We start from the raw sequence: 21872 nt of genomic DNA on the forward strand, positions 1-21872 counted from the left end.
GTGTCTCTTCATGTCATCCTCCCTTTCTTCCTCTGAAGGTGACTATGTCCAGATTTTCTCTTCTTATAAGATAACCAGTCGTATCAATTACAGCTCACCCTAATGACCTCATTTTGATTTTACCTCTTCCAAGGTACAGTAAATTCAAATTAGTTACATTTTGAGGTTCTGAGGGCTAGGACATCAATATATAAAAATTTTTTTGGGGGGGGAGTTGGGAGATATAGTTAAACCCATAACAAGGGTCACGGAAGATTCTTCTCCATGTTTCATATGTTGCAGCCTGGGGTTTTGTCTTTACAGTTTTTCACTCAACGCTTACAGGGTTAAATTGAAAATGGTTTTCACTTGTACTCTTTTATGTTTTATTTTCCCTAGTTTCTCCTAAATAATTGAGTGAATATGGTGATATGGTACATATTGTGTTGTTTTTCTGAACTAGGAAACTTCTCTTTATGTCTTCAAATGTTAGAGGCTGAACACATTTTTTCTCTACAAGCTCTCCACAGAGCTGATGGCACATAGAGCCATTAGCCTTTGCAACAATATCTCAGGATTCCGTTGGCAAGGAAAAGATAAGTTATGCCATGTTGCCTGACCAGGTGGTGGTGCAGTGGATAGAGCGTTGGACTGGGATGCGGACCCAGGTTCAAGACCCCGAGGTCGCCAGCTTGAGCGCGGGCTCATCTGGCTTGAGCAAAGAGCTCACCAGCTTGGACCCAAGGTCGCTGGCTCCAGCAGTGGGTTACTCGGTCTGCTGAAGGCCCACGGTCAAGGCACATGTGAGAAAGCAATCAATGAACAACTAAGAAGTCACAACACGCAACGAGAAACTGATGATTGATGCTTCTCATCTCTCCATTCCTGTCTGTCTGTCCCTGTCTCTATCCCTCTCTCTGTCTCTGTAAAAAAAAAAAAAAAAAAAAAAAAAAAAAAAAAGTTATGCCACGTTATGATTTAACAAACTGACGGTGTGAATTGCACGGCAAGGTCCACCTTGGCTCATGAGATTATATAGCACCTCTTGACTGGTGTGACTGGTCCCGTGTTTGTAAGTTGATATTGGGGAAGACCCCGACTTGGTAGCTGGTGAACAAGCCAGCAAGTCCAAGGTAGGGAAAGGTTCATCAAGAAAACAATACCCTCTTTGACCTTGATGTTAATTGAATCTGCCATGGAACATACAGGTGAGCTCTTGTCTTATCTGTTTGCAGCCTTGTTCTGCAAACAGCCCACCAGATATCTTTCCATTCTCTTCCTGACTATTGAGTGACTTTGGAAATAGCCTAATCTGTCTTGGCAGATTGAAGATAGAAAAAATAAGCAGGAGAGACAGACCTGCTAGTTCCTGCTATCGATCAGTGTCTTGAATGAAAGCTCATTATGAGTGGGAGGAATGTGTCAGACACGCGTGTCAAGGGTGGAAAAACTCAAAACAGATGCTGGCAGTGTGGAGAAGTGATAAAAACAACACACACTGGATGCCTTTATGCCTTCCTGGGCTTAATTTATTACAAGTGCATGGCCCTTTCTCTCTAAGTATGGCAATTTGGAAGCTGCAGAGAGAGAGAGAGAGAGAGAGAGAGAAACCCTTCCTAGAAATCAATCAACTAGTTAGTTCAATCCCCTCCTTTTAGAGATGGGTAAACTGAGGTCAAGAGGTATGAATTGATGTCCAAGATCTCACAGGGTGTTAGCACAGTTGAGATGCTCAACCCAGATCTGATTCAATTCAAATCCAAATCCTTTTGTCAAGTATTTCAGCTTCTCTCTCTGCCCAAGTCTATGTCTCAGGGCCCCAGCATTAAGTTTTGTAATGTCAAGACCCTCGCTCTAGGCTGACCAATAAGGCTCCAGAAACAGCCCCGAACGGGGGACATACACACATGGGTCTGAGTCCTAATGCTGTCACTGTCAGACATGTGAGTTTGGGCATACCATTTTGCCTGTGGAGCTATACTTTCCTCATTTTTAAAAATGGACATCCTGATACTTGTTCTCCTTGCTTGTTTGGGATTGTGTGTGATTAAAATCGGTCTATAAATGCACCTGTAGACCCTACCGATAATGAGTATTCTCCCAGAGGGGTAAACTTTTACTCTGTACTTATTTAATAATACTGCAGCCAAAAATAGCTAATCAGATTGTCCTGGCAAGCTTAGAGGGCCAGACCCAGAGCTGTGCGTTATGATTAGAAAGAGTAGGAATGGTGTATTAGTCAGAGTTCTACAAGGAAATGGAACCAACAGGATATATGTGTGTATGTGCGTGCGTGTGTGTAGATAGATAGATAGTAGATTGATTGATTTTAAGGATTTGGCCCATATGATTGTGGGGGATGTTGTCTCATGTACAGGGCAGGCAGTCTGGAGACCGAGGGAAGAGCTGATATGGCGGCTTGAACCTAAGGGCAATCTGGAATGAGGAATGCCTTTGTCCTTGGGGACTCAGTCTTTTCTTTCTGGCCTTCATCTGATTGGATGAGGCCCTGGCATGATATAGAGCTGTTTTACTTAGGAATCTGCCAATTTCAATGTTAATTACATCTAAAAATTTCTTCACAGTAGCACCTAGACTGGTGTTTGACCTAAAACTGAGTGCCATGGGCCAGCCAAGTAGACACAAAATTATCCACCATGGGTGAGATTTCCCAATTCTGAGCATTTGGGGACTGGAGGCTGGGCACTCTGAATGGGCAGGTAGGGAGAGGCTGTGGAGAAGAGCGGGGGCAGAGGAGCGGGAAGCATAAGGGAGAATGGCACTCAGCTGCCAAACGCCAGGTCTGTCCCAAAGTACCCGTTTTTCTGAGAACCAGACTTTTCTTACAGCCCTGGGAGGAGCCAGTTCTTACTTCTCACATCAGTGGTCAGAGAAAGCATAAAGGAAAGGGAGAGAGGTGATACCCTCCCCCCAACACACTGCCTTTGCTCTTCTCCATTAGCTTTTTTTTTCCCTGAAGCTGGAAACGGGGAAAGACAGTCAGACAGACTCCCACATGCGCCCGACCAGGATCCACCTGGCACGCCCACCAGGGGCGACGCTCTGCCCACCAGGGGACGATGCTCTGCCCCTCCGGGGGGTCGCTCTGCCGTGACCAGAGCCACTCTAGCGCCTGGGGCAGAGGCCAAGGAGCCATCCCCAGCGCCCGGGCCATCTTTGCTCCAATGGAGCCTTGGCTGCAGGAGGGGAAGAGAGAGACAGGGAGGAAGGAGGGGCGGGGTGGAGAAGCAAATGGGCGCTTCTCCTATGTGCCCTGGCCGGGAATCGAACCCGGGTCCCCGGCACTCCAGGCCGACGCTCTACCGCTGAGCCAACCGGCCAGGGCCTCCATTAGCTTTTGTCTTTGGCTGGATATGATTACAGGTTCCCTGTTCCCACTGCCCCCACCCTCTATCTGGCCACTGTGAGCCAGCCAAGGTCTGTGCCATCATCAGAGGGCCAAGTCAGAGGCTCCCTCTGTCTGCAGGAGGAAGGAGGCCTGACCTCAGGTTCCCAGTAGGGAAGGTCCAACCACAGCCTAGGTACAGGCAGGTATCGTGAGAGAAAACTGGAAATGTATCTTTAGGGGTGTACGTGCTCCCCAAGAAGTGCCATGCAGTCCATATGCCACCAGTGTAGCCTGCAAAAATGTCACTTCCTTTAAAAGTCACACACTATTGATTTCTGACCTTGTGTGTGTGTAGCAGGTTCCAAACAACAATTGCTTATATGATGTGGGTGGCTTAGTATGGGAAGCAGTGCTGAGCATTCTTGTCAAAGGGGAGGGAAAAGGGGGGTTTTCTTTAAGAATGCCACATAATATAAGCTATCAGTGATTCTTCTGTTTATTTAGTATTGTCAACTAAATAACATTGTCAACTAATCATGGCTTTGCATGCTCCTCTCTCTCCTTCTTCATTCCCGTTTCTCTACCTTCTTTCTTACCTTTCTCCTTCCTCTTCCATCCCTTCCTACTTCGTCTTCCATCCCTTCTTTTCTTCCTTTTTCTCATATTAAGTGTCTACTATGTGCCAGGCCACTGAGCAATATAATGGTATAACAATGGTTAGCCAAGTACACATGTGTCTATTGTTGTAGAGATTATATATAGAGGTAGAGTTGCAGAGATGGGCATTAAACACAATGTCACCAATTATAAGTGCAATTAAGGAGATATATGGAGGCATGGCAGCTTACAGGAGGGGGACTTGATCTAGCGCATGCTGTGGAAAGGCGAGGATGAAAAAGAAAGGAAAGTGACTTTAGAACTGGGAGCATAAGGAATAGAAGAGCTTATTAGGTGAAAAAAAGAGAACATTCCAGACAGTGAAAAAGTAGCCCTGGCCGGATATCTTGGTTGGTTAGAGCATTGTCCTGATATACAGAGGTTGCCATTTCAATCTGGTTAGGGCACAGACAGAAACAGACTGATGGTTTTTGTCTGTCTTTCTCTCTCCCTTTCTCTCCCTCTCTACAATCAATCAATAATTTTTTTTAAAAGGAAGAAGTATCTGGTAGGTCCTGATGTGGGAGGGATTGCCCCACATGCAGAACAGAAGGAAAATCAGAGGAGAGGTGGGAGTGGTGAGAGAGGTGGAGAGGGGTGGAGAGGTGGGCAGGTTAAAGCTTTGGGAGGTTTGGGTTCTAAAAGACCACCAGACTGGCACATGAAGAACAGATGGTAGGGTCTGGAGGGGGTACCACCAGAACTATCAGGAGTCCAGGTGAGAAAGGATGGCTCTGACCTGGGTGATATTCCGTAGAAATGGAGAAATTTAGGAAGTACAGTAATATTTTGCTTTTCATTGACTTTGGTTATTGTCGGTTTCAGGGTTTTTTTTTAATTTTTGTATTTTTCTGAAGTTGGAAATGGGGAGGCAGTCAGACTCTCGCATGCGCCCGACCGGGATCCACCCGGCACGCCCACCAGGGGGCGATGCTCTGCCCATCTGGGGTGTCGCTCTGCCGCAACCAGAGCCATTCTAGTGCCTGAGGCAGAGGCCATCGAGCCATCCTCAGTGCCTGGGCCAACTTTGCTCCAATGGAGCCTGGGCTGCGGGAGGGGAAGAGAGAGACAGAGAGGAAGGAGAGGGGGAGGGGTGGAGAAGCAGATGGGAGCTTCTCCTTTGTGCCTTGGCCGGGAATCGAACCCAGGACTCTTGCACGCCAGGCCGATGCTCTACCACTGAGCCAACCGGCCAGGGCCGGTTTCAGTTTTTGTAGATTTTTTTCTGTGAAATTTTTGTCTCGGTTTTTGTTGGTAGCCTCGGATTTCGTCGGCGTACCTATGTGACCTCGCTGCTAATTTTGTAAAAACAAAGGGCAACCCACGTGTTCTCCTGCTCAATGTGGCATTGCTTATTGTTGTGTGAGCATCACCCTGCATGTCTAGCCAAACAACTTCATTGCTTTCCAGTGTTTTTGTGCTCTTTTTTATTGATTGCAAGTGCTAATACTACAATTTCATGTAAGTAATTACTGCGTATACAATATTCGGTGTAATGTGTTTATTTTGCGTTTTTCAGTTTCAAAATGTACATAACACACATGAGATAAAATGACATGTGCTCAAATGTCACTGTCCCTGTTAAGTGTTTCCCTTGCTACTAAGTTAACCCTTTCCTTTTAGCTCCGTCATGGGAGCAAAGGAAGTTTCCAGAGCCAGCAGCCCTCTGAAGAAGGCCAGGAGCACGATTGAGATGAAGAAGGAAATCATTGAAAAATACGAGAGTGGCTTCAAGATTGCTGAAATCAGCCACATGTACGGGAAGTCACCATCCATGGTAAGTTCCACTGTGGCGAAAAAGGAAGCAATGTAGGCTAATGTAGTGAAAGGCATGGGTGTGCTAACGAAAGAGATTGCAAACAATTGAAGATGTTGAACAGTTATTATTAATTTGGAGCAATCAAAAACAGTTAGATGGCGATTCTGTTTCGGAGGCCATCATATCTGAAAGGCCAGACTGTTGTGTGCCGATCTCATTAAGAAAATGCCTGGGACAAGTACTAGTGTACTTAGCGATTTTAAGGCCAGCAGAGGCTGGTTCAAAAAATTCAAGAGGTGCACTGGCATACACAGTGTCACTAGGCACGGCAAAGGTGTGAGTTCAGACAAGTCTGGGGCCAAAATAATTTGTGTCCAAATTTAAAGATTACATAGAGGCTGCAGGATTCATCCCCTAACAAGTCTTAAACTGTGATGAAACTGGCCTTTTTTGGAAGAAAATGCCAAAGAGGACGTTCGTTACACAGGAGGAAAAGGCACTGCCAGGACATAAGCCTATGAAAGACAGGCTAACTCTTTTGTTGTGTGGTAATGCTAGTGTTTGTCAAGTGAAGCCCTTACTGGTGTACCATTCAGAAACTCCTAGAGTGTTTAGCAGAAACAATGTGATTAAAAGTAAATTGTGTGTGATGTGGAGGGCAAACAAGAAAGCGTGGGTCACGAGGCCAATTTTCATTGAGTGGATGAATGAAGTGTTTGGCCCGAGTGTGAAAAAGTACTTCCAGGATAATCAGTTGCCCCTTAAGTGCCTCCTGGTAATGGACAATGTTCCTGCACATCCTCCAGCTTTGGAAGATACATTGTTGGAGGCGTTCAGTTTTATCACAGCGAAGTTCTTGCCCCCTAATACCACACCACTCATCCAGCTCATGGACCAGAATGTCATTTCAAATTTCAAGAAACTACACAAAAGCAATGTTTCAAAGGTGTTTTGAGGTGACATCAGATACAGAATTGTCCTTAAGAGAGTTCTGGAAAAAACATTTCAACATTCTCAACTGCATTAGCCTCAAAGATAAGGCTTGGCAGGGAGTGATATCAAGGACAGTGAACTCTGCCTAGAAGAAATTATGGCCAGGATGTGTGCATGAGAGAGATTTTGAAGGGTTTGAGCCTTCCCTGATGACCCTACACATGTGGTGCAGTCAACTGTTGATCTGAGGAAGTCCATGGGTCTGGAGGTGAGTGGTGAGGATGTGAAGAGTTGGTGGATGACCACAGTGAAGAACTCACCACTGAAGAGCTGCAAGACCTTCACCTAGAAGCTCAGCAGACGGCAGATGAAGAAGCTGCTTCAGATGAGGAGGAAGAGATGGGAGAATGTGCCTTCTTCAGAGATTAAGGACATCTTCTCCATGTGGAGTAAGGTACAGGGGTTTGTGGAGAAAAATAACCCAGGCTAAGCTGCTGCAGACTGTGTCTGCAACTTGTTTAATGATACAGTAATGTCTTGCGCCATTTTAGGCAAATCTTAAACAGGAGGCAGAAACAGACCTCTTTGGACAGCTTTCTTGTACGACATGGGTCCACTGACTCTGAAGTTGGCCCTAGTGCCAAAAGACCAAGAAGGGAAGTGACCCTACATAGTGCCTTGATGCTTAAGGTCCCTAGGGAGTGGGATTCCTCCTCCAAACATTAATATCTGCACCTCTCTCTCCCCTCCTCGCTGTCTTCCATATGCCAAGAAGAGTCTTCAGAAAGGTAAATGCCATGTTAAATGTCCATTTATTCTTAACATTAATCTTTTATATTAATTTATTATTGTTTTTAGTATTAAACATTACATTTATTCTCTATAAAAAGTGTTTTTGGTATGTATTTTGGAGTGTCTAGAATGAATTAATTGGATTTACATCAATTCATATAGAAATAATTGCCTTGGTTTTTGTCAGTTTTGGATTTCACCAATTGTTTTCAGATGGATTATCGACGAAAACAAAGGTATCACTGTAAAAGCAGTGAACTGTTTAACCAGCTCTATGACCTTGGATGAAGGAAGTCAGTTAACAGCCTTGACCTCAGTTTCTTCCAGAGCACAGCCATACTAATATTACCTGTCCACTTTCTTTGTTCCCAAAGAGTTCTCTGTGGTTATTGTTGTATTGCACCCTGCCAAGCACAGGTGTAGAGCATGAGCAATAGGTGGGCCCTGCCTACAAGGGACTCAGTCTAGGAGGAGTAGACATTATCGAAAGATAGTCATAAAGTATGGCAGGTCCATAATCCAGGTGAGTACGGGGCTTGAAGAGAGCCAGAGAAGGGCCCCTCACCAGTTCTGGGAGGCCAGGGAGGACTCTCAGGAGGAGGCAATGTCTCAGCCAACCAGGAGTGATGAGTAGGAGATTGCCAGAGGAAGAAAGGCAGAGAGGATGGAGGAAAAGGCATCTAGAACTGAGGTTATACTTAGAGCACTGGTTCTTACCAGGGGAAGTTTCTCCCTGCCCCCCACCATGTCAGAGACATTTATGATGCCCACAGCAATAATGAGTGCAACTGATATGTAATAGATCCAGTTGCTTGCAACCAATGGCTTCCACACGGGCCAAGAAGTGGGTATTTTTAAAGTAGGAAATGGAAGGTCATTAAAGGATTTTCAGAAAAGGGGAATTATTATTAGATGTGCAGAAAAAAACCCCACAGGGATAGGTATAAAACAGATAAGAATGCCATCTTCTGAAACACCTATGTAAGATGAGTCACAGAGCCACATTCACCATCCTTGTGCTGAAAACAAGGGACTAAAACTGGGTTTGCAATATCTACAAAGAAAGCACAGAGCCAAAAGTAAGGAGTCCCATAACGCAAGATCAGTTTTATTTCTGGCAGTCAGAAGCGTATTTTTTAACCTTGGTGGTTTCAGATTTGAAAACTGAATTTCACGGTACCAGGGAGCATTCAGGTTACCTGTGACATTCCATTACTTGGCCTCAGAAAGCCGGTTTGTGTTTTTTGTATATATATAGTTTGGTAGTATTTTTTTTGGGGGGGGGGCTTGATTATTGTTGTATTTTCTCAAATAATCCAGCCCTACCCCAAATCAACAGGATTTGGTTTCTGGTGAGGACCCTCCTCCTGGCTCGCAGATAGTTTCTTTCTCACTGTGTCTGCACCTAGCCGAGAGAAAGGGAGAGAGAGGAAGGGATAGAGAGGAAAAGAGTGTGGGAGAAGGAGGAAAAGAGTGTGGGAGAGGAAGAGAAGAAGGAAAAAGGGAGGGAGAGTGAGAGGGAGGGGGCAGAGAGAGAGAAAGAGAGAGAGAGGCCTCTCAGGTCTCAGGTTTTCTCACAAGGACACTAATCAGATAGAATCATTGACTATGACTTCACTTAACCTATGTATTTTCCTTAGCAGCCCCATCTCCAAATGCAGGAAGGACTAGGGCTTCAACATATAGTTTTGTGGGTGATGCAAACATTTAGTCCATAACACAGCACAAAGCCTCATTTGTTCACAGTGGTAGATGTTCAGTGCATATCAAGTAGTCGTTAGCACTGCTGAGCAGTGGATGTCCAGGTGCGAGTCTTTTTGACCGGCAGCAGATGGCAGGGGTGCAGGGAATCAAGCCCCGACACAGTGGATGTTCAGGTCTCTCCTGGAATGTTGCTTTTTCAGGAAAGCCTTTTGTATGCTCCTGACTGAACTTGGTTCTCCTATTATTCACTTTCTCGGGACTCCGATCCACCCCTTCATTACATTGGGCTCTGTTTGTAATTAATTAATGACTAACTTCCCTCTCTGCTAGCCACTAAGTAAGATTTCTAGGCGTAGAACACAGAATCGATCTTGTGTCTCTATGGTATCTCTATCCTGGGCACGTGTTTGTGAAGTGAACGAGTGAGTGCTCAAAATCCACGTGCTAGCCCATTTCAGGGAGCTGACACGGAGATTGCTGGACATCAGCAAGGGATTGTGTCCTGGCCAAGCAAAAAGCTTTAATCTTAGTAGATTATTTGATGTCTGAACTGGAAAAGCAAAGCCAAAACCCAGGTGAATATTTGAGGCCAACATGGTTGGTGTACAAATACATGCCTGGGGCTCATGGAGGCCAAGAGGTTTCTGTCTGCCAGGCTGACCCCAGGGTGCACCCAGAGGAGGAGCTCAGGCCACAAGCAGTCTGCTGCCCTGGTCAGGATGGTGGTTCTGGTGCCTGATGTGGCCAGGTGGCTGAGGAAGAGCATTGGGATTTCCATTTTGGAAGAGCTGACCCAGATAGTGTGTGCTTCTCTTGTGTTACCAAGATCCTGTGCCTTGGGCCATGTTTACTCATGTCTTGCTTATCAGCCTCCTGGTTCAGAGCCCAGCCCTTTGTTCCTCTGCTTCTGATGCTGAGTTCAGGGGCTCAGCATAATCTGTGAACTGGACGGAATGGATGCATTGGCTCTGACAGGAAGGTTGAAAGCTTGCCCAGGATTCCAATCAGAAACAAGCGACCATCTTCTTGGATACCTCAGATAGACCCAGTTCCTTTTTTTGCAGTAGTCCTTCCATTTTTGGACACACCTTTCAAAAGAAAGCACAGAATCCCACATCTATATCTTAAAAGGAAGAAATGTCACCAAACGCTGGTTTTTAGATGTTATTGTGCCATCAGGGTAATCTGCAGAACTGGTTAAAATATAATTTCCTGGGTCCTACCCCTGGAGAACCTTATTCAGCAAACCTGGAATGGAGTTCAGGTTAAGTACCTTTTTGCATGAACCCTTGGGTGATATGAGGCAAGCTGTCTGTGAACTACACCTAGAACAGCTAGCACACTCTCACATGAGGGTCCAGGTGAAGTATAGCTTTGTGTGCAGTATCTGGGGAGGGAGGCTGACATCCTGCATATCTAACAAGCTGCCAGAAAGCAGATGCTGTTGGTCCATGCACCACGCTCTGAGTAGCAAGGACATAGAAAAGTGACTAATGTGATAGTTGAGCTAAGGCTCTGATGTCACATGGTCACAGGTTTGAAACCAACTTCACCACTTCCTTGGTAATCAACCTCTTCCAATCCCTGAATTCTTGTGTCTCAAATGGGAACTGGTTCAGAGATTAAATGTAACCATAATACAATAAGTCCTTATTCAACTTCATTCATACGTTCTGCGACTTTAAGCTTATTGATCTATAATGAAACAAATTTTACCATCGGCTAATTGATATAAACAAAAGTTAAGTTTCTACAGCATCTCATCAATGTTATAATGAAATGACATTGATTGAAACAACATTTTTTGAGGACCTGCTGTGTATATAAAGCATTCATTATATCCCTTGACATGCCATTAGTTCTCAATGATCCTCATTATGGTATTATTAGTAATAAATCCTGCTAACTCAATGCAAATTAATCGGAGACATTTGTTTTATAATCCCTGTCATTTTTCCCCCACTCATTTCTTTTCCATGAGGATTCAGTTCATTTTACCACTTTTATTATATAACATATCTGGAAGATAAAAAGAATTAGTCCCCTACGTGATAACAAACTCACGCAATGCTCTGAACATAACACATTCTTAATAAGACGTTGTCACATTAATGAACACCAAAACATCTGGATTAGAGGCTAATTTATCTAATCTGGCTCCAGATGTTGGCCATTATGCTTACAGAGCAGGTGCACCGGTGCTGGGTCTATGTGATTCAAAACTGAGGAGTCCTCAGTGGAATATCATCAGCCCAGGTAGGCAGGTGCACATTTTAGGAAACAGCAGCCTTGGATTGGCCAAGTTGCTTGCTACGTACATTCCAAATATACCTTGGGATGTAGTAGTCCATTGTTCTGTCCCAAATTTGTTCAGAACATCTTTAAGTTTTTTCTTGTAAAAACCAAAAGCTGTGAGGGTAGATTGATCTTTACCCAGTGGGCAAATATTGTAGCTTACTAGGTAAGCCTTCAGACTCTGCCTTCACTCAGTCCTAGTTTAAAATCCTGACTCCACAGCTTCTTACCTGTGTTACCTGGGCCCACTTGCCTAGCCTCTCTGAGTTTCATTTTTCTCAGAGTGCCACTTCTGGGACTTGCCTTCCCAACCGTTGGTGACCTTACTGTCATGAGTCAAGTAGTGCTCCCTGCAGGTTAACTATAATGATTTGAGCCATATTTCCATGTCATTGGGACATTCTTAACCCACAACATAAATTCACATTTAGAGTTTAATTATTTTTAATTTAAGTAAATAGAGGGGAGATAGAGAGACAGACTCCCACATGCATCCTGATGGGGATCCACCCAGCAACCCCCATCTGGGGTCAATGCTCTGCTCATCTGAGATCATGCTCACAACCAAGTATTTTTAGTGCCTGAGGCAGAGGCTCCATGGAGCCTTCCTCAGAGCCTGGGGCCACTGTGCTCAAATCAATCAAGCCATGGCTGTGGGAGGAGAAGAGAGAGAGACAGACAGACAGAAGTGGGAAGAGTGGAGAAGCAGATGGTCCCTTCTCCTGTGTGCCCTGACTGGGGATAAAGTTTAATTTTTTTTAGGTGGCCAGTGTTAGGCTGTAAGAGTGAAAAAAAAAAACTTATGATGATTTTTCTTTTCTTTTAAGACTGGAGCGTATGTGGCCTCCCTTAGTCCTGTGGGAATAAAGGGTAAAGGCTTTGTAGCTGATACAGGGTATTGCAGCTCTCCTGCACAAGAACTCTTTCACATATGCTATTACATCTAATTATTGGCTCATTATTAGGCCTATTTTTCAGATGAGAAGCTAGGACACAGAGATAGAAAATATCCTCTCCAAGGGTATTCAGGGAAGGAGTGACACTGGGAATATGAATCCATTTAATCTGATCCCAAAGAACATGCCTTGAAATGGTTCTTTCCCAGGTCACACAATTTCTTCTCACAAGATATTAATTTTTTGATAATAAAAAAGAGAAGAGTCAATGATGCCAGTTAATTCCAGTAGCAGAAATCTATCTTTCTGCCTCCAGGAACTTGATAAATTAGAGGTTATGTGTGAAAAATGATATTTATGTTATAATGTATGGGCATAATATTGGCATTACAGTCAATGTCTAATTACAATTAATGTCTTTTTTCCTGCTTATTTTGCAAATGCCCTCGCCTACATGAGAAGCCTTTGTGGTTCTCATAGTATGAGCCAGTTTTCATGATTTATAATCCCCAAGTGTTGTGTCTGATGAACCAATTAAAGAGCAAAACTACAAAATTGTGTTTCAGTTCATAAGGTCTGGGGCCAACAGAATCAAATAGCTGCCACCACCTCCAAGTCCCATACATAGCACGCCTTGATTGATTATTGATTCATTCATTCATTTGCATTCCTTTTTCTCTCGCTCTCTTTGGATAGATCTCATTTTATTTTTTTGCATTTTCCATAAATACCTCCAGCTTGAAAGAGGAGATGATTACCTCTTTCCAGACTCAGGAAACCTACATTTTTACAGCTCTGTTGCTTTTTTGTTGTTATTTTTTTTCTTCTGTATTGCACAGGGCTGCTCACACTGACCGCCAGCTAGCTGGTGGGTGCATGGAACAGTATTCCAGTTAATAAATACTCATCAGAGCTTCTAGTCTATATAGGGGCTATACTAGAACTGGAAACGCAGAAATGAGTAAGATGATGGTGAAAATAATAATAGCATCTGTTATGGACTGAATTGTGTCTCCCCCCCTCCAAGATTCATATGTTGAAGCCCTAATGCCCAATGAAACTTTATTTGGAGATGAAGCTTTAAGGGGGTAATTGAGGCTAAAAGAGGTCATAAGGATGGGGCCCTAACTGATGCCTTATGAAAAAGAAGAGACATGAGATCTCACTTCCTCCCTATGTGTACAGAGGCAAGGCTATGTGAGGACCCTGTGACAGGTGGCACCTGCTGGCAGGAAGAGAGGCCTGACCAGAAATCAACCCTGCTAGTGCCTTGACCTTAGACTTGCAGCCTCCAGAACTGTGAGAGAATGAATATCTGTGGTTGGGAAGCCTCTCCATGCAGTATTCTGTTTTGGCAACCCCGGCAGACCAGGACAGCAGCCGTAGCAGCTTACTTATTTTGAGGGTCTATTCTGGGCGAGCCACTGGGCTGGATGCTGGGGCTCATAGAGATGAATGAGGCATGGCCTCTGACCCTGAGGCATATACCAAGAGTCCTAGGAGGTGAGTACACATAGGGAGTCAAGTCCCAGGCCGTGGAACAGGCGCAGCCAGGTGAAGAGAAGAGAGCGATGGAATTCATACATGTGGCTGGCTGGTTTGGAGGGGAAGACAGTAGAGAGATTTCTGCAGCTTATTGTTTAAGCTCTTGGGCTTATCTGTCTGCTCTTATATTTTAAGCTTCCCTCCTAGTTATGTTCTTCTAGCTAAGTCCTTTTTTAATAGAATATGGTTAGGAGGTTAGTGGTGGCAGTGAGTCTAAAAGTTCAATTGCAGCAACCTAGAGCATTCTATTCATATACATCATCTATGAAATTAGAATTCTCCCATTAGAATTTTTATAGCTTGACATTCCAGGAAACTGAAATTCACCCTTTTCCTTCCTGTCTGAGCAGAAGGGTGACTATTTTGGTTTGAGTTCTCAGCACAGGCCACAGGATGGACTTATGATGGGCTAAAAACAAGATTTGCCTATGGATAAGTCCCTGTGTGATCCATGCCTCCTGAGTCCTCTAGGCTTGTATGTCTGGGTGCCCAGGGACACTGTGTAATGCGTGGCCAGGAACCTGGCCTTTGAGTCTGATGGGCCAGATGAAGAGTCTGGTCTCCACCAGTCTACAGCTATGTGGCTCCAGGCAGGTTATGAAATCTCTTAAGAGCCCCCAGGAGGACCATTAGGAGAGGAAAATTGTGGTTCCCAGGATTAAGTCAATGATGTACTTATACAAGCTACTGGCCTAAGCCTGGTACATGGTAATGGCTCCAAATCTATTTGTGTCATTTTTATAATATGGAGGAGGCTGGCAGAAATGTAATTGTTATTATTTCACAGCCATTGTGATCCAGGCCCTAAAATATGTCAATTTACCAACTGAAGTTGACCGTATCCATTTCACATGTTTTTCAGAAGGATGAAACATAGTGGGTAGACTTATGTCTGCATTAATAAAGGTGCTCAATAAATATATTTTCTTCCATTCATTTTCAGTAAACGCAGATATTGCCTGCACCTTTGCTGCATAGGCTCACAGTCATTGTTTTTAACTCCCTCCCGCCCAATGGTTATTTAGGACTCTCCATGTATTAACTTCTCAAAATCAGTAAGGAGGGGTCCACTTTTAAATGTGATGCTGGTGAGCCATATTTGGAGGTTATATGTTAAATGTTACTAATATTTAAATTCCAAGTCCAAAGTGATATTGCTGAAAATACAGGCAACAGAGGTTTCTGGCATAATTACTTAGATCAGGGGTCCCCAAACTACGGCCCACGGGCCGCATTTGGCCCCCTGAGGTCATTTATCTGGCCCCCACCACATTTCTGGAAGGGGCACCTCTTTCATTGGTGGTCAGTGAGAGGAGCATAGTTCCCTTTGAAATACTGGTCAGTTTGTTGATTTAAATTTACTTGTTCTTTATTTTAAATATTGTATTTGTTTTTTTACTTTAAAATATGTGTGGTGTGCATAGGGATTTGTTCATAGGTTTTTTTATAGTCCGGCCCTCCAACGGTCAGAGGGACAGTGAACTGGCCCCCTGTGTAAAAAGTTTGGGGATCCCTGACTTAGATCAACGTAGACACCTGAAATCACCTGGTATCCACTGTTTAAATGATTCAGGTTAAGGGCCACCAGGTGTACACGCTGTGGTCCTGTCCTCAGAGCACCCCCAACCTGTTCATGAGCAGGCGTGCAGAAAGCACTCAATACACTGAAATAGAATAACTAAGCTGTGTGGCTCAGTTATTTAATTTTTATCAATAGTGAGAACCTACTCTATTAGTCATTCTTCAGATGTCAGCTTACAAAGTCAGTTCTTCCTGGGAGCCTTCCTGGACCCCAGTCCCTGTATCACTCATATATGCATAAATCCACGTCACATATGCTTATAGGAGCCTATACTTCTTCCTAGCACTGGTCTGTGCAAACTTCTCAGCATTGTAACCCCATGCATGTAGCGGGTGTTCAGTGCAGACAGGTTAATTGACTGGCTACCCAGAATGGAGTGAAGTGAGGCTTTTCTGTAGAAGATGTCATAGATCCCTCGACAGATTGTGACCAGTGGTGTTTTCACTACTTATGACAGTGTCACTTTCCCACAGCTGATTCTGCACACCAGCATGTGACATGTGGACTCCTGTGGCTTCTTCAGAATCTAGAAAAAGTTGGTAGGAGAAGGTAGGCTGCTGCCTCCTGATTGTGAGAGTTGATGAAAACGGCAAGATTCAGGGATGAAAAGTTGTATCTCCATTAGGGGGTGCTCTCTCATTTAGAAATCACATTGATCTTGTTAAGAAACCTTGGGTTAGGTTTTTGTGAATTTCTATTTCTTAGAATCACAGTTTCAGAAATAGGAGAGACCAAAAGTCATCTACTCTAACCACTCTCTTAGAGCAGGAATTCCCTCAAGAACCAGGGCTGTTCATTTGCTTCTCTTCATTATATCCTCTTCCCTCTTTTAGAAATATTTATTGAGCACCTATGATGTGCCAGGCATTGAGATGATAGAGATGCACAAGACATGCGGCACCCTCTCCTTTTTCTGCTTACAGTCTTGCTTGATTACCTCCCTAAGGGCTCTTCGTACTGTTCAGATGTTCTTTGCATTGATTCAGACATGATCCCCTCATACCGTCTCCCCTTTGATTCCTGTTTGTACATCAGCATTGGACCTGGCACATAGTAGACTTGAAGCCAGCTAGTCCTCTGGCCTCCGAATGCCCTTCAGATATTTGACAAAATTGATCAGGCCTCTTGGAGTCATTTCTTTCCTTTTCATCAGTATTTGGCCCTGACTTCGGATTATGAACCCTCCTTTTGGTGAGAGAGGTGGCCACAAAAAAGGCAGGCATGTGCCTTAACACAGACAAAATATAAAGTCAGCAAAACTAAATTTCAACTTCCCTTGTGACACTTATGAGTCCTCTTCCCTCTTTCCAGATTTTTTACCTTTAGGAACTCAGGTATTCTGAGGTGTTCTGTTCCCTTGTTGTAACTGGCCACACCTAAGCCCTGTCTGATGTGTCTATTTACTATGAGGTATTGGGGACTTCATGGGGGACATTTACTGGAAGAGCAGCAGTTTACAAGGAAAGCATAGGACATGCCAGCTGGACCCAGGGAATACAGTGTCATCTGTTAGGGAAAATGTCCTTCGCTGGAAAGAGCAGAACCAGGATAAACAGAGAATCCCCACCCAAACAGGCGAGTGACCGTAGGGCTGGGCCTGCACAGGGCTGCTCTGAAAACAGTTTCTTGAGAGAATTTGAGTGAATGGATGAACCCAGTAACATAATCCAATGTCTGGATCCTGACAGACTACATTCCTAGGTTCCAAGACAATGTTTTCTTTGCTAGCCTCTGAGGACGTATGGAGAATGGGAGATGAGAAGAGCAAGTGCAGCGCTGATGTGAACAATGACCAATAACTGGTTGTCCTTGATTTCAGTACAATATGGCACAAACTAATTGATGGAAAGGATCTTAAGTGTTATCAAATTTTGAGTTGTGAAGAGGCTTACGCCGGTGTGCCAGTTCTGGTCTATTGCTGATGCTGGTCTATTGAGAAGAAGTGTTACAATTTTGGCTCACTGGAAAATAATTGGTTAGTGATGCCTGCCTTGGGGCTGGGAATGGGGCACATGCTATTTCAGAGTAGCCCATTGGGTTCTCTTTTCACAGAAGGAAGAACATCTACGGAAGTGCAAGGAGTAGCTTGTTCTATCCCAGTGTCTTGACACAGTCTGTTTTTGTATCTACCACTCTGCCCACTTCCTGTACTTGACCGTTAGTGGAGGTTCCTCTTGCTGGGGAAGGTGGAGATAGTGTGTAGAGAACTACTTCCCAGAGTTGGTGACAGTAACATGATGGCTGATGTGGTGATCGTGTGCAGTCAGCTTGACCCACTGGAGGGGCCTGTGGGTCTGCCCCATGTGTACTGCTCTGACTACCTGGACCCTGAAATAGACGTAGTGAGGGTGCAGGCTCTGCAGAGGCAAGCAGCACGCAGATCAATGGACATTAGATGAGATTAGCTCAGAGAGAAGAAGTGAGTTAGGCCAAGCCCTAACTTTGGGGGGATGGGTGCCAGGGTCTAGGGCAGTGAGACTGGTGAGAAGTTGTCTTCTGTTTCGGTTTCACCAGAGACCATGCCTCTGGGAGGGGCTTTGCAGAGACCTCACTTGTTTAGAAGCAGCACTGGAGTCCCCCTCTCCCTTCCGTCCCATCAGCCTTCAGTGACTGCCTACGTTGTGTAAGGATGCCTAGTTACTGGGCACACCTACGTGGAATGGGAGGGGGGGTGGTGTCTTCACTGTGCTTCCATAAGAGCACCAAGAACTTTAGGGATACTGTGTGTTCAACTGATTTCTGTTTTTCTAGGAAGGATGTCTTTTTTATTCCTTCCCCCAAATCTTTAAGAGGTTGAATGTAGGTTAGTATTTGGGTTAAAACTAATGAGAAACCTCCTTGGCATGTATGCTCCAGTGCTTTTTACTTTAGGCGAGTCACTTAATCTCACTGTGCCTCAGTTTCCTTATCTATAAAAATGGAACTCACCTTCTATGTTACTTTGAGGATGAAATGAGTAGATATCTGTAAAGCATTTAGATCAGTGTCTGGCACACAGTAAGAGCAACACACAGGTAGCTGTTACTACCCTGCAAACTTGGGTTGCAGTAGCTAAAACTGCAACTTTTTTTTTTACTTTCTCATTTTCTTTTTCTTTTTTTAATTTGAGCCATGGCTTGCCCTGTGGATAGCATGTATGGCTGCAAATAGAAACAGGCCCATGGGAAAGAAAAAGACATCACCTTCTCCCAATGTTGAAGATTTAAAACCCTGGGGACAATCCTTCTAAATCACAAATCAAAATATTCAATTTCTTGGCAGTGCAGACACAGATTAAAGTAAGTACTTTGTAGAATAGAATCAATCAGAGAGCCTTGGGATTCTAAGGATCTGGAAACTTGGTCTGAATGACTCAGTGTGTTCTCAGAAGCACCAATTGTGCTGTTATAGAATTCTCGACCGGCCAATAATGAACTGATAAGAGATCTTTCTGGCTGCCAAGCCTGGGTTATCAGGCGGGACCAGATTACCAGAGGGAAACATGGCCATATCTGCTGCAGGCACACCTGGGTCAATAGCTACCTAATGTATAGCAGAGTAGCACATGGCCAGGTGATTCTCAAGGTGTTGAGATCTGGATTGCTGGAATATTGATCTTTGGCTTGTCACTTTCAATGGCATTCAGGAGTGAGTTGAAATAAAACAAGCTTGTATTTAGTTTCCTAGATGGTTTCCATCCTGATAATTTCTCTTTGCATGTAACTTTGCCTTCAGTTCTGAGAAAACACATATTGCCTTTCTCACAAAATGGACCTTTATGGGACTATGGGAAAATGTGTTAAGGGAAATACTTTAGACCTCCAGTGTTCTACCTGCGAGCGCTGCTAGGGAGAGAGAGAATCCAGGGCAGCGAGGATTTTCAAGCAGGTTGTAACAAAGCTGTGTGTTTGCTAGATGGGCTCACATCTGCAGTGTAGTATTTCAAATGCTGGTAATCAAATCTGATGCAGAGAGAAGAGTTTAAACTTCCAAATTAGGTGTAATATGCTCCCTGTGTCTTTGAGACTCCTGAGGTGGGACTGAGCTGAGTGAATTAGAAGCACACTTCATTGTGTTTCCTGGTGTATTATCAATTAAGCAATTTCCAGAAGCCACAGCACAGATGGCGTTTTACTTAGTTTTATAAGGTGGTGTCCTACTCTTTGCCGGAAGGGGAAGCGGGAGCAGGCAGCTGTTACGCTTCCCGGATTGTTCTCTTTGAACTGTCTTAATGAGCCTACTTGGCTTTCCTTCTGTGTCTTCCTGGTTACAGAGGGCAAAAGCATTTTCTCCTGTGAGGTTTCATACACAGCCTTCCACATCTGCTCATTTCTGATAGAACGCTGGGCATAAAACCATATGGAGTGTTCTTTAAGAGCTAGTACTCTAAACTAGACCCATATCTTCAAGGTAAATGTGCTTGATGGGATCGGATATCTTAAGGTACATCTTACCATGTATACAGTTGCTGTGGACTGAATTGTGAAGCCCTACCCCCAAATGTTATGGTATTTGGAGATGAGATCTTTGAGAGATATGGCAATCAGGGTCATGAGGTGGAGTCCTGGTCTGACAGGATTAGTGTCCTTAGAAGAGACAGCAGAATACTTGCGGTCTGTCTGCTCATCATGTGAGGACACATGAGAAAGGTGACTGCCCACAAACCAGCAAGAGAGCTCTCAGCAGGAACTGACTATGCTAGCTCCTTGATCTTGAACTTCCAGCCTCCAGAACTGTGAGGAAGTACATTTCTGTTCTTTACATCACCCAGTCTTTGTTATGGCTGCCTGAGGTGACTAAGATAGCATCTATGTCTGTATGAGCTTAAACATGAATAATGGAGGCATCTTGCCAGCATTGGGCCAGCCGGTTTCTAACACAGACACAATTCTCACTTACGGCCAGAGGTGGTTTTAATAGTGGGCGCACCGGGCGCGCACCTGGATACTGACTTTCTGAAGGGCTCTGCAAAACTCCAACTTTAAACTTTTTCCTAATGACACCAAGTTTGGTTTCATATATGCAATTTTAACATTAATAGTACATAATATTTTTTAATTATTTAAAAATACAGTTAACATGTATTTTTATTTTCCCTGTCTCTCTCTCTCTCTTTTTTTTAACGGACCCAGTATTTTCTTTTGTGCCCGGGGCCTCAACTAACCTTAATCCACCTCTGCTTACAGCCATCCACACCCTCAAATAATTTTCCCATCCTATGTTCCAGTCTCTTCAATTCCAACTTTGTAGTTCATTCCCTTTGGGATTATGGCAACTGTCCTCTGTTTTTTTGGCTTTAATTTTTTTTATTTGAAAAGTAATACATGTACATGGTTAGCAAATAAACAACAGTGACAGCAACACCTTACAAATGGGTAGCCATGAAAAGACAGTCGCTTCTCTCCCTACAGGTCCTAAGATTTCCAGTTTCCTCTCAGAATCATCATGGCTGCCAATGTCTTCGTGTGTTTGTTTCAGATATTCTAGGAATATATAAGTATATATGTAGATATCAACCCTCTCCATTTGAACGCACATGTGCACATGCTGTTTATAGTCACCTTTCTGTACCCTGCTGGTAGAATTAAGAGTGGCAGAAACTCCTGGTTGATTAACACATCCAGTCTCCAGCATTTATTAGGACAGTTATTCCTCTGACTAGAGGGACATCTTGATCAAAGGAAGTACAAGGAGGCTAAAGGATATTGAAAATGAAGGTGAAGGACATCAAAAACAAAACTCAAAGTCTCTCTGAGTGTTGGTCAATTCGACCTAAGCAGATACCTTAGAAATACTATGGTAATGTTATTGTTTTATCACATTTACCTGACTGATCCTTTTCTTTTCTCCTTGTATCGCCTTAAATATCACATCCTCTGAGAAGCCTTCCCCGACTACTCTTCCTAAAATAGCTTCTCCCACTGCTCCCAACCAGACGATCAGCACAGCTTTCTGTGTAGTCTCATGCATAATTTCCTTCAGTTAATAGAAACAGTGATTTTTGCATGTTACACATATAAACATATTTTATAACACTAGAATATACTCTCAAACTATCACCTTTCCTCAACAGCAGAGATTGCAGCATTTGCTACCTTTTAAGTTCAAAATCCTGCTGGTTAGACCCTGAGGTCAGTGAAAATGGTGACTAGATCTTGTTTTTGTATCTTCGTGACTAGCCAGGGTCTCAGTAAACATTCACTGAATAAATAATGTCAAGAAGTGTTATTCCTATGTTTTCTTCTAGTAGTTTATAGTTTCAGAGCTCATGTGTAAGCCTTTAATCAATTTTGAGCTGGTTTTTGCATATGGTGTGACATAAGGTCCAATCTCATTGTTCTGCATGTGGCTGTCTAGTTTTTACAACACTACTTATTGAGGAGACTACCCTTTCCCCATTGT

The 21872-nt window shown here is 43.9% G+C and overlaps 1 non-coding gene across 1 annotated transcript; it reads right to left on the reverse strand.

Moving 5' to 3' along the window:
• Nucleotides 1-3249: 3249 nt before the first annotated feature.
• Nucleotides 3250-3325, reverse strand: TRNAS-GGA (transfer RNA serine (anticodon GGA)). Its single transcript has one exon. It is a non-coding gene; the product is annotated as a tRNA-Ser (tRNA).
• Between the last annotated feature and the right edge of the window lie 18547 nt (nucleotides 3326-21872).

The sequence above is a fragment of the Saccopteryx bilineata genome, chromosome 10 (genome assembly GCF_036850765.1).
Source record: "Saccopteryx bilineata isolate mSacBil1 chromosome 10, mSacBil1_pri_phased_curated, whole genome shotgun sequence".
NCBI lineage: Eukaryota > Metazoa > Chordata > Mammalia > Chiroptera > Emballonuridae > Saccopteryx > Saccopteryx bilineata.